This window comes from Lathyrus oleraceus, chromosome 6 (assembly GCF_024323335.1).
Source record: "Lathyrus oleraceus cultivar Zhongwan6 chromosome 6, CAAS_Psat_ZW6_1.0, whole genome shotgun sequence".
NCBI lineage: Eukaryota > Viridiplantae > Streptophyta > Magnoliopsida > Fabales > Fabaceae > Lathyrus > Lathyrus oleraceus.
In genome coordinates this window covers 472821337-472840722 of record NC_066584.1, presented here as the reverse complement: position 1 = coordinate 472840722, position 19386 = coordinate 472821337, and positions in this window count along the sequence as shown.

The following is a 19386-nucleotide window of genomic DNA, read 5'->3' as shown; positions in this document are numbered from 1 at the left end:
TTGGTCCTTATCAGATTTTGGAGAGGATAGGGGAGGTAGCCTATCATATCGCTTTACCGCCGTCACTTGCGAATTTGCATGAGGTTTTTCATGTGTCTCAGTTGAGGAGGTACATTCCTGATCCGTCGCATGTGGTCCAAGTAGATGATGTACAGGTGAGAGATAACCTGACTGTTGAAACATCACCTATGAGGATCGAGGATCGAGAGTTGAAGCAGTTGCGGGGTAAAGAGATTGCTTTGGTAAAGGTAGCTTGGGGAGGACCAGCAGGTGGCAATGTGACTTGGGAACTTGAGAGTCAGATGAAGGAGTCTTATCCAGAGTTATTCGCTTGATGTATGTTTTCGAGGACGAAAACTCTTTTAGTGGGGGAGAGTTGTAACACCCCGATAAAATATGATAATTATTTAATTTAAGTTTAATAGTATATTATGATGATAATATGAATGAGAGGGTATTATTTTTCAAAATAAAAGATAAACCCTTCATATATATTATTATTAGTATATTTATTAATTTAATTAAATAATTGGAATATTATTGGAATAATAAAGTTGGAATTGGAACGAGGGTTGGAATCGGTAAAAAGTCCCATTTGGTAAAAAGGTTGTTTACACGTGAAAGCAGAGAACACGTAAGAATTGGGAGAAAAGAGAAGAAACTGAGAAAGGGAGAAGAAGAGGCTAGGGCTCAAGAGGAGAATTCACGATTGTTGAAGGTCGAAGAATCAATTGTCGGATTAACTCAGGTAAGGGGGGTTTATCGTCGTTTAATGGGTATTATGGGTTAACATGTAATGGGTAGTAATAAGCCATTGAATTGACCCTAATCAGGATGATGAATGCTGCAAATTGTGATGAATAAATTACGTTAAAACCGTGAATGGATCTGTATTTGGATGAGTTGTAATTTTCTGGTGTTGTAACTTTTTACGGAATCGAAATCGGAGGTCCGGAAGTCCTCCAACGGCGAAAAATGCAGGTGATTCTGCATTCTGTTCGTTGTTAGCGCAGGGACAGCTTTCTGTCTTGCGTTAACCGGTTAACCCAGGGTGTTAACCGGTTAATACTGTTATGATAATTAAAAGAATTAATTTCTGTCTTACGTTAACCGGTTAACCCAGGGCGTTAACCGGTTAACACTGTTAAAATTTGCCAGGAAGCGCATTCTGTTTTGCGTTAACCGATTAACCCAAGGCGTTAACCGGTTAACACTGTTTGAAAAGTGAAAAAAAAATTGATATTTAAATATTGTGTACGTTTTGGAATGGAATTATGTGTATGGGCAGAAGTTTGATTTTTCTGAGCTGTTGTTGTGCAGTTGTGGTCGTTTCAGCTGAATGATGTAATTTAGCTGATGTATGATATATTAGGGATCATTTCCCGTTATTTTGAGCAGTATAGGTTTTAGTAGAGTGTGCTAATACTGTGATTTACTATTTGGCATGACATGATATGATTATGTGATAAATATGCTGATGATGTATGATGGTATGCATAATGCTGTGAATATATCTATTATGTATGCAATTGTGGATGGACTGTTTATGGCTTAGAGTGTGAGCATATGTCCATTGTGGATTGTTGTTGATGTTTGCATGCTAGGTGATTTAGCGTGCATAGCATGGCCTTTATGGTGGTAGCTAATTCCCATGGTGAGGAATTAGTGAGTGAGTCACTAGGTCTCAAATGAGTGGGACTAGTGAGCTTGGTAGCCGTATCTGGGTTTGATCGGTGAGGTTGAACTATGTGTTCACGAATAGTCGGTACCGCATGCATGGAGTCTCATTTCATAATGTATGTATGGCGTATAATATGAATGGATGTATTCCAATATTATACGTGTGTTTTGTGCTTGTGTTGAGTATGATTATGAGTTGATGTTGCCGTTGCTGAATGTGTGATATGATTAGGGTGATGAATGTGTTAATTTACTTAGCATTACATGATATTTTATAATGCTTATTATATCGATTGAGGAACTCACCCTTACAACTATGTTTCAGGTAACGAGCAGTGATTGAGTAGAAGCTAGTGCTTGGAGTCTAGTGTAGTTCCTTAGTGGGTCATGCTCTGGTATATGTAACATCGGGACGGGATGTTTTACTTTGTTCTATTGTTGGTTGTTGAACAATTTTACATGTAATGTGTTACATGGGTTGCATGTTGTTAGATTTCTATCCGCTGCGAATTATGCAATGTTTTATTTTGATTATTAAATGAGCATGACAAGTTATTTTGGTGAATGGTGTGAAGTGTCAAGTGTGACACCCTGAAATTGCATATCTACTCTGATTCATATTTTGTTGTTTTAATTAATTATTGGGGTATTTTAGAAGGGTGTTACATACGATCTATTCTGATCCTTATTTCTCCAGATACAGCCTAACGGACGGCTCATTCTGCTACTCAGATGCTACCTAGCATACGGTACATTCTGAAATGTAGTCTAGCGTATGACTACCCCTTTTTATCATCAGATATAACCTAACGGACGGCTCATTCTGCTACTCAGATAGGATCTAGCATACGATCCATTCTGATCCTTATTTCTCCAGATACAGCCTAACAGACGGCTCATTCTGCTACTCATATACGATCTAGCGTATGATCCATTCTGATCCTTATTTCTCCAGATATAGCCTAACGGACGGCTCATTCTGCAACTCAGATACGATCTAGCGTATGATCCATTCTGACCTTTCATCCCCAGTGAAGTCGCCAGCCTAAGGGACGACTCACTCTGTAACTCAGATACGGTCCAATGTATGACCCACTCTGATCCGTACCTCATCAGGTTTAGCTCACCCTAATATCATCTAATACAGTCTAGCGTACGACTCCGTGTGACACCCATATCTTCAGATATAGTCTAATATACGACACACTCTGAAGCTCTCATCATCACACTTTCTGGATGGCATCTTTAAGCCCATCTCCATCAAGGCTATCTTTTAATTAACAAGTGCAAATTTTCGGGGCATTCTAAGTGTTCAATAATCTTCCACCTCCAGATCACGAATGGCGTACATACCATTCTAATTCTCTCGGTTTAAGAATATTGAACAAGGGCAGCTGTCATACCCCAAAATTTGCCTGTTAATTTTTATGATACTTTCAACAGATTCCAATGGGGTCTATTCATTTTTCAAAGCATTAATCTCAAAGGAACAAAGATCCAGCGCACAGGTTACCAAATCCAGAAGATGACCTGAAAGGCCATGCTCGCTAGGCGAGCAAAACCTTCGCTAGGCGAAGCCCACGCTTCCTCCTTCGCTCCAGCGAACCTTGTTGATTTTGCTACTGGAATGCTCGCTACCTACTCGCTAGCTGCTCGCCTAGCGAGTAAGTACTAGCTGTGTTTTTATCCAAGTCTGGGAGTATTCGCTGGAACACTCGCTGAGTGTTTTCCTAGAGAATCCTTCGCTAGCTCACTCGCCTAGCGAAGCTTGCGGATATACAAAAATTCTGGGCCTAAATTGCCTTCAGTCTAAGCCCACCAGGTCACGAAAAAGTCATCTATAAATTCCAAAACTTCATTTGAAAAAGGGGACACAGAAAAGGACGGAGGAGAAAACCCAGGAGATCAGAAAAACCACGGAGAAAACCCTAGAAGCTAATTCGGAGAACTCATCTGCACAAGGGTTGCCTTCACCAACCCTATCAGGCATAAACCCTAAGATTGCTCTACAAACCCAAGGGCGCAACTCAACTTCACTCTACCCCTCCAATCAGGTTTGCCTATTCCCACCGCTCTATGCTCCCAATTTGAAATTTCTAAATGTATGAGGCATTATGGTTGAATTTGGAAAGGCGAATTTCGTTAGGTTTTGCATGTGGATTTATATGTGCAGAAATGTGTAAAACAACACTTTGAATATTCGATCATGTAATTTCTGTAATGGATGCCATAAGGTTTGAGGTTTCGGAAATCGTACCGTTATCAAAGCAGAACCCAAAACCCGTAGTCGTTCGCTAGCACCTCGTTAAGCGAACATGTAGCGAGGGTTCGCCAGGCCGTCGTTAGGCGAGACAGTAGCGAACATGACAGTAGTTGATTTTTTCTGTTTGCATTCTGATATGTTCTGTACTTGTTTGATATGTTTTCTACACTATTATTGCTATGATTCTTTTGTTCGGTGCAACTCTTAATTGCACCCCATCCCGTTATTCTAACATGTTTGCTGAGTTTTTGTAAGGGCTCACCTACTCTTGAGGAGATAGCTTGGCATCCCACTTTATTTGTGGGATATCATCACGGAGATCTATTTTGATTACTTGGTTAATTACATTGCCTTCAAATACGTGATCTTATCCCTCTCTTTGTTGCCTTACGACATTACGGTCATGTCCCGTGAATGGGGGGATACCCTTAGCTAAGACCCTTTCGGTTAAATCATCATCGTCCCTAAACAAATAAGTCACAGTCCCTTCGATTAACAGGTCAATATCCCTATATGACCTTGTCCCTCGAATGTTGCCTTCGAATATATGACTTTGTCCCTCGATGACCCTTCGTTGTAGCCTACGATTAAATGATGATTGTCCCTTCGAATGCTAAGGTATCCTTACAAATGTTGCCTTCAATGACCAATCGACGACCCCACGATGTCCCTTTACATCCAAAGGATAAGACTACTTACTTCTCAATAGTAAGGATAATTTTACCCTCCTAAGGATAGGAAAGACCTATAAAGACCTTGGTTAGGTGTAACTCTTAAATGCTTGCTCACAACTTAAAATACTTTTCACACCTCACACTTTTCAAAACATCTTTTAGAAAATCACCACTTGGTATACATTCGCACCAGAATCATCGCCGAGTTATATTTTTCTAAACATCTTTCAAAATCAAACGAGATAAACACTTTGTATACATTCGTACAAGAATCATTACAAAGTTAAACTCTCCTTTCAAAATATTTTATAAACACACCACATTTCTCAAACACATTCTCAAACAAGGAAAACATAAGTGAGTTAAACAATTAAGAGCCCATGGATAACCATGGATACAAAGGGTGCTAACACCTTCCCTTTGTATAATATACCTCCCGAACTCAAAATCTAATCAAGGTCTTTCCTGTTCTTTTCCGTCTTTCCTTATTGGATAAAAGAAAAGTCGGTGGTGACTCTTGCTATCCGCGACATTGCGTTTCAAAGCAAAAACACAAAGTCAGTTCACCGTATCACATACACTTTATGGGAGAGGGGTACATTTGTTATGAATGGGGATTGCTCATGGCAAACAAACAATAAGAATATATGCCTCATACATCATACAAGTAGGCAACAGTTATCAATCAGATCGGATAAATAAACAATATATAATCAAACCAAAGAATCAAATAATGGAGCATTTAAACAATGCATGGGAGTATGAACATGTTAAATAATCAAGCAATAGAAAGCATGAATGAGAGAAACAAGTATAAAAGATAACAGATGAATCAAACAGATGAAAATATGCATACGAAGGGTCCACTGAATAATTTAATCAGGAAATGAGGTAAGGACCAAATAAAATCAAGGTAAAAGGCCTCTGAAAATTGCCATAAGTAATCCCTAAGTCAAACATCGATCATAAAGAAGTCAACTGAAAATTCAAGTCAACTTAAAAAATAACAAATAAATAGAAAATTAATCAAGAAAATTATGAAAAATTAAACTAAATAAAGTGGGGTCAGGACATCATCATCCCCCAAAAAGATTTTAAAAATAATGAAAATTGGCACGTGAGTTAATTAAAACAAAACATAGGTCAAACCAAAAGTCAATTAATAAGACTAGCTTAGAAATAAATCAAGAATAAATAGTAAATTAATCAAGAAAATTATGAAAAATAAAACTAAATAAGGTGGGGTCAGGACATCATCATCCCCCAAAAATATTTTAAAAATAATGAAAATTGGCACGTGAATTAATTAAAATAAAACATAGGTTAAACCAAAAGTCAATTAATAAGACTAGGTTAGAAATAAATCAAGAATAAATAGTAAATTAATCAAGAAAATTATGAAAAATTTAACTAAATAAGGTGGGATCAGGACATCATCATCCCCTAAAAAATATTTTAAAAATAATAAATTGGTACGTGAATTAATTAAAATAAAACAGAAGTCAAGTTAAAAGTCAACCAACCAAACTAAGTCAAAAATAAATCCAAAATAAATTGAAAATGTAAAATAAAATTCCAAAAAAATGTCAGTTTGTCCATGATACAGTGGTCAACCTTCATCCAAAAAATCAAATGCTAACAATAATTTTAAGTCATAAAAATAAAATCAATAAAAAAAGTGTGTTAAAATGGACCATTTAGAATAAATAATTAAAATAAAATATTAATATTAAAAAATACGAAAATAAAAATTATATAAAATTAAATAAAACGTTAAGAAAAGTGAAAAATATTTTTGGGTAATTTTATGGACGAAGAAAATATTTTACGTAAGAAAAAGAAATATGAAAATGGAAGGATTAATGGTGATGAACATGGTAAGCAAGCGTAGATATATCAAAACATGGCCATGGAAGAGATGATTACCTAATGGAAAATAGAAGTGGAATGGAATCTGATATGTGATGAAGCTTTGCCTCCTTGCCACGAAATTCCAATGCTCCTTTAGGGTTAGGGTTTCAGCTTCTTAAATAGGGTGGATTAGGTGTTCTCATGGGCTTTTTAATAAGTGATTTATCCATAAGAATAAAAGTGTGAAGTGAGGTGTAAAATGTTGTTATTTTGGGCCAAACTTAAGTGAACGGATGTCCAATGCATGGCCAAAAGAGGTAAAAAAAACGTGACTGGTTTGTGCAGCATGCTTAGAAAATCTGATTGGGCCAGTCTGGCCCAAAATCTGCCTAGAAAATCAAGTCATGATGCCCACTTTAAATGAATGTATCTCTCAAACCATGGATCCAAATGAGATGATTCCAAAAGGATGTGAAATAGTACATGGCAAGGTACAATTGTTGTGAAGAAATTATTTTCAAATAATTCCTTGAAGTGCAAGAAAACTGGCCAAGAAGTCTTGACCAATTTTGAAGATTTTGGACTTAGAAATTTTTCTAAGTGTCCTAAAAAAATGTCTCACTTTGACTAAGCATAACTTTCGCAATTCTAATCCAAATGGAGAAAACTTTATATCTCTAGAAATCTTGGAACAATAGGAACAACTTTCATGTTGGACAAATTTTCTAATGGAGCTTTTATCTTGATGCAAAATGGGCTTAAAGTGAGTGCAACGATCATGAAAACTTGCCCTAAATGGAAAGTCAACCATTTCCAAATTAAGTAATTTTTCCAATTCCTGATTAAATGATGAATCCATGACCCAACCTTGATAAAATTTCACATGTAGGACCCCCTAGGCATGGATTTTGAGATTCCACTCTCAAAATGTCAGGAGTTGACTTTTCTGGCCCCACAATTGACTTTTCCCAAACTGTCTGATTCCCAATTCCATTGATCAATTGAAGCACTTCTAGCTCAAATAAAGAGCTGATTTTTTGTATGTAGACCCTTGTGGACATATGGAGGGCCATGGAAAAGATTTTCACCCAAAGAATCAGAAATAAACTGATTTTATACCAAACCCTAGTTTTAGGGCAAAATGATCAAGAACTGATTGTACTGATTACCAATGGATCTTTCTGAGATAATTGTGAATCTTCCTAGGCCAAGATGCCTCTCTAATCATGACATGGATGAGCTCCTCTACTTCCAACAAAACATTGCCTATTGCAGGTAGCCATGAAACCCTAATTTCTGATTAAATCCAGATGAACACTCTGATAGCTTTGAATCCTTCACTGATGAACTGAGGACCATAATAAGATACTTGGACCCCCCTGAGACCCTTGAGACTTGTATACTTAGAAAATGAAGTTCAATTCTCAATCTTGCTTTGTGTGGGCTCCTTCTATTAAGGAGTGATCGATCAAAACCCTATCTCCATGTCACTAATGCAGTATGCAATGAGTATGACCTAATATGATGCTAATGAAGTGTAAAACATAATCCCATGCTTCCAGGAAAAATGAAGGGTAAATTTTGGGGTATTACAGTGGACTGCGTGTTTTGGATCATCAGATTTGCCACCTCAATTAATGAGGGCGATCTGATGGCTCAAGTTTTTCCTTTTTATTTTATTTTTCTAAATTGATTTTTAAATAGCCTTTTCTTTTAAAATTCACCATAAATTCATTTTTGATCCAAAAATTATGGGACCTACACCAAAAAATCACAAATATTTTCTTCTTCCTATTTATGATTTAAAATTAATTTTTGGATTATGTATGATATTTTTGGTGACTTTTGTGATTTTTAACTTGTTTTAATTAGTTTATAATTACTTCTGACTTTTGATAAAATACCAAAAAAAATAGTCAATGGTCCTTTGACCTTACTTGACCTATGATAAATTCCTTGGCCATTTATTTGGGGTTTTGAATAGGTTTTAGGTTTTTTGATCTTCGAAAACTTATATTTCTTCATTTTTAAAATGCTTCAAAAATAGTTTAACTGATTTAATGCCTTGGTGAGCTTTTGTATTGACTTTAAGTTGACCTTACTTCAGTTTGGCCTTGGTCTTGGTTGAATTGGACCTTGACTTGGTCAATACCATTGGATTTAGGAGGTTGATGAAGTTTAAAACTTCATCCCTCAGATGAATGAATGGTATTGATCAAGTGAGGTTCATCTCTTGACCAATTTAGGATCCCCTTCATTTCATCTCTCTATTCTCATCTCATTTCTTCCCCAATCATCTCTTGGCCAATGACTTCTCATGGATCATTAGCTAGTTGATTCATCAATGACCTTGTGTCAGATGAATCAACATAAGATTGATTGAGATATGTCCATCCTCTCTTATTTTTGTGTGTGGTATGCTTTAGGAGCTTGGCCTTGGATACCTTGTCTCTAGCATGCATTAACACCAACATTATTATTGACCGACCTCAGATAGGTATGGCTTCTATGTAAGCCTACTTACAATTGTTTAACATAGCGCTAAATTTTACTCAAGGCACAAATTAACATACTAACTTGACCACTAACATTTAATTTTCTTGTCATTTACTTTAATGCAATTTAAATTCTTGCACTTTATCATTCCTTGTCATTTACATTCATGCAAATTGTTTATCCTTCAGTCATTTGCTATTTTCTCACTTGGGCATATGTTTATACTCCAGTTATTTTCACTTTGCTCACTTGAGCCATTATATTTTGTGCTTGTGATATATTTGTGATTGTGATCATATTTTGTTTATGGTCTTAGGACCTTAAAACACTTAATAAAAACAAAAACACTAAAAGATACATTGGTGGAATGTTGGACCTTTGTATGTGACTTAATTTGAACCTATGGACTTAGAGTAGGCAATATTCCTGAGCTATGGAAGAAAAACTTGGACAATGCCATTAATTTGAGACCAAAAACATGACCAATGTCATTCATCTGACACAAGCTTGAGAGACTCCATTGGGTTTATCTGATACACTCTTTCTCTTTATCTAAATTTTTATTTTTATCTTATTGTTATTATTTGATGTTTTCTCTTTGAGTATGTTACAAGGGATTTATCATCTGATACACATAAAGGACACTGAAGATTGCTTGCTTGGATGATTGGTTATCTATTTTATACCATTGGGTTTCTTATTAATTGTTTGGATGATTATGGCTTTGTTGTTTTCTTGATAATCCAAAGGAAATGGGTTTTTATCTGACACTATTGTCTTGTGGATGCTTCCCATGGGTTAGATCTTTTCAACTCAAAAGTCTTAATCTTGTCTAAGATAGCCTTTTCATCTCCACCTCCTTCTTCTTTAATTTCAAAATCTCTATCTCATTTTCAAAATTTATTTGCTTATTGTTTTTCAACTTAGACTTGTTTTAATGAGTAGAAACCTTGGCATTATGCCATTGATTTTCAAACTATTTTCTTAATCAAACTTGTAAGAAGACTTAATCATGATGACTTTATTTTCAAAAAGACCAAAAAGAACTAATAACCTCATCCAATCCCTGGACGATGGAGCTATCAACCAATCATATTAGGGATTGAAGGAGGTTTAACAGGCAAAACTTGCCACAACAAACATTCCGCAGACAAAGCTGGCGAGATATGGATGGAAATACTGGGATATCAACCCAATCAACCACTGAGTAGGAAAATAAATCCTGCTCTGCTGAGGAGAACCAACACTCTGATAGAGAGAAAGCAACAACTCTACTGGCCACTGCACTGAAGAGAGTGACAACAACTCTGCTAGCGATTATGCTGAGGGGGCAAATAACATCCATGCTGGAGAGAAACTGCTGCTGGAGAAAATCGAGTCTTCAACAACACTCTGCTTGCGATTATACTGGGGAACAACCCCACCAACAACTCTGTTTGAGGAACAACCCCAACAAAGATCTGGAGGGAGAGGATACAGCCGAACCAGGAATATGAACCAAAGTCTTACCTGTTGGGAATCATACCACCCTTGGGAGAGCACTGAGACATCCTCAGGTATCCTTTCAACGTTGTGAATATTCACTTTGTTTAAAACAACAAAATTTGAAAAAATTTTGATTTGTTTAAAACAATGATATTTTATCAATTAAAACATGCAAAATATTTGTTGAATTGAAACAAATAAGAGTGCAAATAATTGGATAAAAAGCTCAAATTTATTTGATGGAATGGTAGCCTGCAAATGGCAAGACTCCATAGATCTGTACAAATTTGAAATCAATGATATATATTGGAAGAGGGCTACATTGAACATAATGATCCTTTCTCTACCAATTTGAATCTCGATGTATCCGAAGCTTCAGTTGACGACGAATCGAGAATCCTCTGACGAAAAGACGGCTGGTGACCAGGAAGTCTTGTCAGGATGCAGTTACTTGCCAAATCCCTAATTTTTGCCTAGATTGCCCCAGGGTGAGGTACTCAATCTAGCGGGATGCAAATACGCTTTTTTCATGTCTCTAACTTTTGCCTGGATTACCCTTGCGGGTTCTCCACCGAGACGCTCATTTTTTGCCTAAGCCGCCCTTTCGGGTTTTCAACTTAGCGAGCTATTCTGTTTTTCATTTGCATATATTTTTTTCTTTAGGCAAAGTATTTCTTAACTGCATCTGAATTCACAGGACGAGTGAAATCCTCTCCATCCATTGTTGTAAGAATCAAAGCACCGCCTGAAAAGGCTCTCTTAACAACATATGGACCCTCGTAGTTTGGAGTCCACTTGCCCCTGGAATCGGGCACGAAAGACAGGACTTTCTTGAGCACGAGGTCACCTTCTCGGAACACACGAGGCTTGACCTTCTTATCGAATGCTTTCTTCATTCTCTGCGGATATAACTGACCATGACACATGGCAGTTAATCGCTTCTCTTCAATCAAATTCAGTTGGTCGTAACGACTCTGAATCCATTCAGCATCAGTCAACTTGGCTTCCATCAAGACTCTCATTGATGGGATCTCCACCTCTACTGGGAGAACAGCTTCCATGCCGTAAACAAGAGAAAAAGGGGTTGCCCCTGTTGAAGTGCGTACAGACGTACGATATCCATGCAAAGAAAATGGCAGCATCTCATGCCAATCTTTGTACGTGACGGTCATCTTCTGGATAATCTTCTTGATATTTTTATTAGCAGCTTCAACAGCCCCATTCATCTTAGGTCTGTAGGGAGAGGAATTATGGTGTGCAATCTTAAATTCAGCGCACAACTCATCCATCATCTTATTATTCAGATTAGATCCATTATCTGTAATGATCCTCTCTGGCACACCATAACGGCAAATCAGCTGGTTCTTGATAAACTTCACAACCACCTGTCTAGTCACATTCGCATACGAAGCGGCTTCAACCCATTTGGTGAAGTAATCAATTGCTACGAGAATAAACCTGTGTCCGTTGGACGCTTTCGGCTCAATCATGCCGATCATGTCAATTCCCCACATAGAGAAAGGCCATGGTGATGAAATCACATTCAGAAGTGTCGGAGGAATATGAATCTTATCCGCATAAATTTGACATTTGTGGCATTTCTTCACATATTTGCAGCAGTCAGACTCCATTGTCAGCCAATAGTAGCCTGCTCTCAACATCCTTCTAGCCATGGCATGTCCATTGGAATGAGTACCAAATGAACCCTCATGGACCTCAGTCATCAATAGGTTTGCTTCGTGTCTATCCACGCATCTGAGCAAAACCATATCAAAATTTCTCTTATACAGCACTTCACCACTGAGGTAGAAACTGCCTGACAACCTTCTCAAAGTTTTCCTATCTTTAACAGATGCCCCAGGCGGGTAGACTTGGTTCTGGAGGAAATTCTTGATATCAAAATACCAAGGCTTGTCATCATTCACTTCTTCGACTGCAAATATGTGAGCTGGTCTATCCAAGCGCATCACAGCAATATTGGGAACCTCATTCCAATACTTCACAACAATCATGGAAGCAAGCGTAGCAAGAGCATCTGCCATCCGATTATCCTCTCGAGGAATATGATGAAAGTCAACTTCTGTAAAGAACGTTGAAATCCTCCTCGCGTAATCTCTGTACGGAATGAGACTAGGTTGATTCGTCTCCCACTCTCCCTTGATCTGATTAACAACTAGGGCCGAATCACCATACACATCAAGATGTTTGATTCTCAAATCAATACATTCTTCAAGTCCCATAATACAGGCTTCGTACTCTGCCATATTATTCGTGCATTTGAAAGTTAGCCTTGCTGTAAACGGGATATGGGTACCTTGAGGAGTAACAATCACTGCCCCGATTCCATTTCCATACTGATTAACAGCGCCATCAAACACCATCGTCCATCTGGAACCAGGTTCTGGACCTTCATCAAGTGTAGGCTCATCACAATCTTTCATTTTCAAATACAGAAACTCCTCATCAGGGAAGTCATACTGAACTAACTGGTGATCTTCAATCGGCTGGTGCGCTAAATGGTCAGCCAAGATACTACCTTTGATAGCTTTCTGAGCTCGATACTCAATATCATACTCAGACAACAACATCTGCCAACGGGCAATCCTCCCAGTTAAAGCAGGCTTCTCGAAGATATACTTAATTGGATCCATTCTGGATACCAACCAAGTTGTATGATTTATCATGTACTGGCACAAACGCTTGGCGGCCCAGGCCAAAGCACAACACGTCTTCTCAAGCATAGAGTACCGAGACTCACAATCAGTAAACTTCTTACTGAGGTAGTATATAGCAGATTCTTTCTTCCCTGATTCATCTTGTTGACCGAGTACACAACCCATCGAGTCTTCAAGAACAATCAAATACATAATCAGAGGTCTTCCTTCCACAGGCGGAGACAAGATCGGAGGTTCAGACAGATACTCCTTGATACTGTCGAAAGCTTTCTGACAATCCTCGGTCCAATCATGAGACTGATCTTTCCGAAGGAGCTTGAATATCGGCGCACATGTGGCAGTCATGTGGGATATAAATCTGGAAATATAGTTCAAGCGGCCAAGAAAACCTCGGACTTGCTTCTCAGTCTTGGGTGCAGGCATCTCTTGTATTGCTTTGACCTTGGCGGGATCAACTTCAATACCTCTCTCGCTTACCACAAAACCCAACAATTTGCCGGAACGGACTCCAAATGTACATTTGTTCGGATTCAGGCGAAGTCTAAACTTCCTCAGACGCTGAAAAAGCTTCAACAAATGCTCAACATGCTCAACTTCCGTTCGGGACTTAGCGATCATATCATCAACATAGACCTCTATCTCCTTGTGCATCATATCATGAAACAAGGTAGTCATAGCTCTTTGATACGTGGCTCCGGCGTTCTTCAAACCGAAGGGCATCACTCGATAACAGAATGTTCCCCAAGGTGTGATGAATGTTGTCTTCTCCATATCTTCGGGTGCCATTTTGATTTGATTATAACCGGAAAATCCGTCCATAAACGAAAAGACTTTGAATTTAGCTGTATTGTCTACCAACATATCAATGTGTGGTAGAGGAAAATCATCTTTCGGACTAGCCTTATTCAAATCTCTGTAATCAACACACATACGGACTTTTCCATCCTTCTTAGGAACAGGCACAATATTGGCCACCCATTGAGGATATACAGAAGTCACCAGGAACCCCGCATCAATTTGCTTCTGAACTTCCTCTTTGATCTTCACTGCCATATCCGGATGAGTTCTTCTGAGCTTCTGCTTCACAGGCACGCACTCAGGCTTCAAAGGCAGGAAATGTTGCACAATATCTGTATCTAGACCCGGCATGTCTTCATATGACCAAGCAAAGATATCGGAATATTCTCGTAGCAAACTGATCAAATCCTTCTTGACAGACCCTTCAAGAAGTGCCCCAATCTTCACCATGCGAACACAATCCTCAGACCCCAAGTTGACTGTTTCCAGATCTTCTAGGTGCGGCTGAATGATCTTCTTCTCGTGCTCAAGGAGACGGGTAATCTCATCAGGAATCCCTTCAACATCATCTTCCTCTGCCTCGAATACAGGGGATTCAAAGTTGGGAGATGGCGTTGGATCATTATGTTCAATGGGTTTTAGAATCAACCTGCATAATGATTTTGGTTAATGAAAAGCTTTAGAATTTAAACAAGCAAATCATTATGCAGATGAAAAAGATTGCTTTTGTTCTTGTTTTTATGGGTTTTTTGTGATCACTGATTTCATGCAAAAAAGCAAAAAGTGAAAACAAACGGAAAAACAAATGTTTGACAATGCATTAATTGAATGAAAACATCATTGTATATATGCTTTGCCAACAATGTCATCACTTCTCCTTTTGGCATGGGAGAAGGGTTTTAAACAAAGTGAACAATTACTCTGATCTATGGATGACTGTAGGAACATCTACAGCGACCCAATTGTGGCAGACACCACCAGGAATAACGAAGTTGTTCACATCCTCTGCATCCTCTTCCAAGATAGCAGCAGCTTCCTCTTCAGGCTGATCATCATGGATGAATCCTCCACTCGTGAACAGACCTTGCTCATTATATGCCCCAGAACAGTAGCCAATGCCAGCCCGGGATCTGTTGTCTTCTAGCTCAACCACCTTCCCTAAACCAGCAACTGCACCACATTCAATGGCCAGCTTTGCATCACGGTAGGAAGCGAATGATGGAGACTTCTTCTCAATTGGTTCATCAATAGACAAAGCTTGGAACGGAGTTCCAACTTCATCCTCTGCGTCAATGTATGAGAAAGAAGACAAGTGGCTAACCAGGAGAGCCTTTTCTCCCCCTACCATAACCAGTTTCTTATTTTTAACAAATTTCAGCTTCTGGTGTAGGGTGGATGTCACGGTGCCAGCCTCGTGAATCCATGGTCTGCCTAAGAGACATCTATATGATGGGTGGATATCCATTACCTGAAAGGTAACCTGGAAATCACTTGGTCCGATTTTGATAGGGAGATCAACTTCCCCAATCACGGTCTTGCGCGACCCATCAAAAGCTTTCACAATGACCCCACTCTGCCTCATAGGAGGACCTTGATATGACAATCTGGAGAGTGTGGATTTTGGCAATACATTTAAGGATGATCCAGTGTCCACCAGTACGTTGGACATAGCATCAGATTTGCAATTCAGAGATATGTGTAAAGCCATATTGTGGTCTCTTCCCTCCTCGGGGAGATCAGCGTCACTAAAACTCAAAGTGTTGCAAGCAGTGATGTTTGCAACTATACTGTCAAATTGTTCAATGGTGACGTCGTGATCAACATACGCCAAATCCAATACTTTCTGCAGAGCCTCCCTATGGGGTTCTGAATGCAACAGCAAGGATAATATGGAAATTTAGGATGGCGTTTGTAGAAGCTGGTCTACAATGTTATACTCGCTCTTCTTGATGAGCTTCAGCATCTCATCAGATTCTTCATTCAAAATGCCGCTAGGGCCAACAGAAGAAGTGGGAGTCTTTGGTACGGAGGAGGGTCTGGCAACATCAAGTGCCGGGTTCTGAATATTAACAGCGGTCCCAACCGGACGCTCAGCAGATTCAGAAGCAACAGGAGCTTTAGCGGGTGCAGAGAAAACACGACCACTCCGGGTCAGCCCGCTTACATCGGCGATGTTGGTTACAGCAGTTGAGGGCAAAGGCACTTCTACCCCATCTTGCACAGCAACAGGGTTATATCTGAACGGCACAGCTCGGTCAGAAGAATAAGGCACGGGGCCTGCAGGTTTAATCACCAACGGAGGAGAAGCCCTCGGCTTGCTGCTATCATAGCGAATAACAACAGGCTCAGGTAACTTGAACACTGGAGATATGACATTAACTTCAGGTTCGTCCTCATCGACATTGCGATTCTGCAGAATCTCAATGGTTCCTTCGTCTAATAACTCTTGCAATTCTCTGCGGACCTGGTTGCAACCCAAGCGGTTCACTGAGCAAGTGTGGCACTTGTCGTGGTCATGCTCCATATGGCTGTACTGGCACAGCAAGCGATGTAATTCCACCAACGACCGTCGAATATGACTTACATATTTGACTTTATATTTCCCAGGGCATCCCTGGACCATGTTCACAGACTTCCCATGCGAAGGCAATGGGTTCTTAGTGACATTTGGGCCCGAATCTTCGAAGCTCAAAATTCTACACCTCATAAGGTCTTGAACCTTAGTCTTGAGCGGATAACAAATTTTCGATATTATGGCCCGGAGCTCCGGAGTGATACAGACAATGCTGATCTGGTTTATACCACCATTGTGGGTTTGCAGGAATAGCAGGAGGATCCCTGGTAGAAACCAATTTCCTTTCCAATAAGGAAGGATAAAGCTCTGCATATGTCATCGGAATCGGATCGAAGCTGATCTTCTTCCTATCATAATTCAAGTTGGCTTGATTGGTTGTACTTCCACGAGGCTGGTAAGCCTGTTGCTGTGGGCGTTGTTGTTGCTGATACTGAGGCTACTGATATTGTTGCTGATGCTGAGCCTGCTGATTATCTCTAAATACAGGTGCTATATGAGCCACCTGGTGCTGATGACCGGCATGACGTGCGGGTTTCCTCTGAACAGGAGGTTTCCTTGATTTGCCATGGGATTGCACAGCATGTGCTTCCCCATCCTTCTTCTTAGCAAATGCTCCATACCGCTTGCTAGAAGAGCCTTCATCTTTCGCCAAACGTCCTTCACGGACACCTTCTTCCAACCTCATCCCCATATTCACCATCTCGGTGAAATCAGAGGGAGCACTAGCGACCATCCGCTCGTAATAAAAAGAACTAAGAGTCTTCAAGAAGATCTTAGTCATCTCTTTCTCCTCCAGCGGGGGAGTAATCTGAGCTGCCAGCTCTCGCCACCTCTGGGCGTACTTCTTGAAAGTTTCCTTATTTTTCTACGACATGGACCTGAGTTGATCTCGGTCCGGCGCCATATCGACGTTATATTTGTACTGCTTGACGAAGGCTTCGCCAAGGTCGTTGAAAGATCTGATATTAGCACTATCCAAGCTCATGTACCATCTGAGCGCAGCACCCGATAAACTGTCTTGGAAATAATGGATCAACAGCTGATCATTATAAGTTTGGGTTGACATCTTCCTGGCGTACATGACCAGGTGAGCAAGTGGACAGGTGTTCCCTTTGTACTTCTCAAAGTCTGGCACTTTGAATTTAATCGGTATCTTCACACCGGGAACTAAGCATAACTCGGCAGCAGATTTGCCGAACAGATCTTTACCTCGAAGGGTCTTCAATTCCTTCCTCAGCTCAAGGAATTGGTCATTCATGGCGTCCATCTTTTCATTGACGTCCGGGCCCTCAGACGGCTCGGAATGATAGATGGTGTCGTCTACCCTGGGCATGGTATGCACGACAGGAGGGGCAGCAACAGGGACCGGGCTAGATGCCGGCATGTGAGCAAAGGTTGGAGCGGGGATATCAGGCATAAAACCTGGAGGCATACCCCCAGGGGAACCCGGCTGGCATAGCATTGGGCACATGAGTACTGGCAGCAGGCACAGTAGAAGCGGCAACCTCTGAGATCACAGTCCTCTGGACAGGAGTTGCAGGCGGCTGAGCAGGTTGATTCTGGGCAGCAAGAAGTTGCTCCATCAAAGCGCCAAGTCTGGCGACCTCTTCTTTCAATTCTCTGTTCTCTTGTTCTAGCTGATCCATTACTCTTGTAGAATTTGCTCGAGTATAATACCGGTGAGTCAGCTTGTCTTCAAAATAAATGAAGAACACAGAGTTAGGACAAGAAGACCGGAAACAAGGGTACCTGCTTATGCCAAATGATGCATGAAATGCTAATGCATATGCTTTGTTTTATTTTCAAGGAACCCTTAGGGTATTATTTTCAATTTTTGAATATTTAGCATTTTTAATTTCATATGGAAAACATCTCATTCAATATATTTTGCAAAGAAGTACAGCATTTTGCTCAATACAAAGAGAAAAGGAAAACAACAACCTATGGATCCCTATTAGCTCGGGATGCTGGAAGACGAGAAGTACACAGCTTCTTGATCTCTCTCTCATAGGCTGCTTCCATATCTGCTTTCTCCTTAGCAAGCTGATCATACCTCCTCTTCCAGAACTTAGAAGACTGAGGAAGCAGAGAAGTCCAAGTGTCGTTCGGATCGTCAATCACTCGATGCTCGAGAAACTCAATCAGAGCGTCTTTCTCCTTAATCTGCTGCAGCAATTCTTCTCTTTCACGGATCCAAGCACGCGAAAGATCCTCCTCTCTCAACTCCTCTACACGTTGGATAGGGAGGGTTGAAGGCCCAGCCACATCCAATGGTGTAGGTCTCGGATGGTCGTATGGCATCAAGTACACGGTGTAACACCCTTCTAAAATACCCCAATAATTTAATTAAATATCAAAATATAACATCAGAGTAATTATGCCCATTAAGGGTGTCACACAATCTTCCACATTTTTCAACAATGTAACGGTCATGCTCTTTTATTAATTTCAAACTTAAACAATTGCATAAAACACAGCGGATATAATTTCATCAATCATGTAAAACATTACATGGACAATGGTTCTCAACCAACAATAAAACATTCGAAACAAGTTAAGACAACCCATCCCGATGTTACATCTATCAGAGCACGACCCACTACGGAGACTACACTAGACTCCAATAATTAGCTTCTACTCAACTCATTCCTCGTTACCTGAAAAATAGTTGTAAGGGTGAGTTCCTCAATCAATATAATGAGTATTATAAAATATCATGTTATGTTAAGTGATTCAACACACTTCATCACCCTAATCAAAACACACATCCAGGAACAGCATATTAATTCAACATCATACTCAATAACCACACAACAATACCAACACAAATACACGTGTAATATTGGAATACATCCATTCATATTACACGCCATACATATATTATGCAAT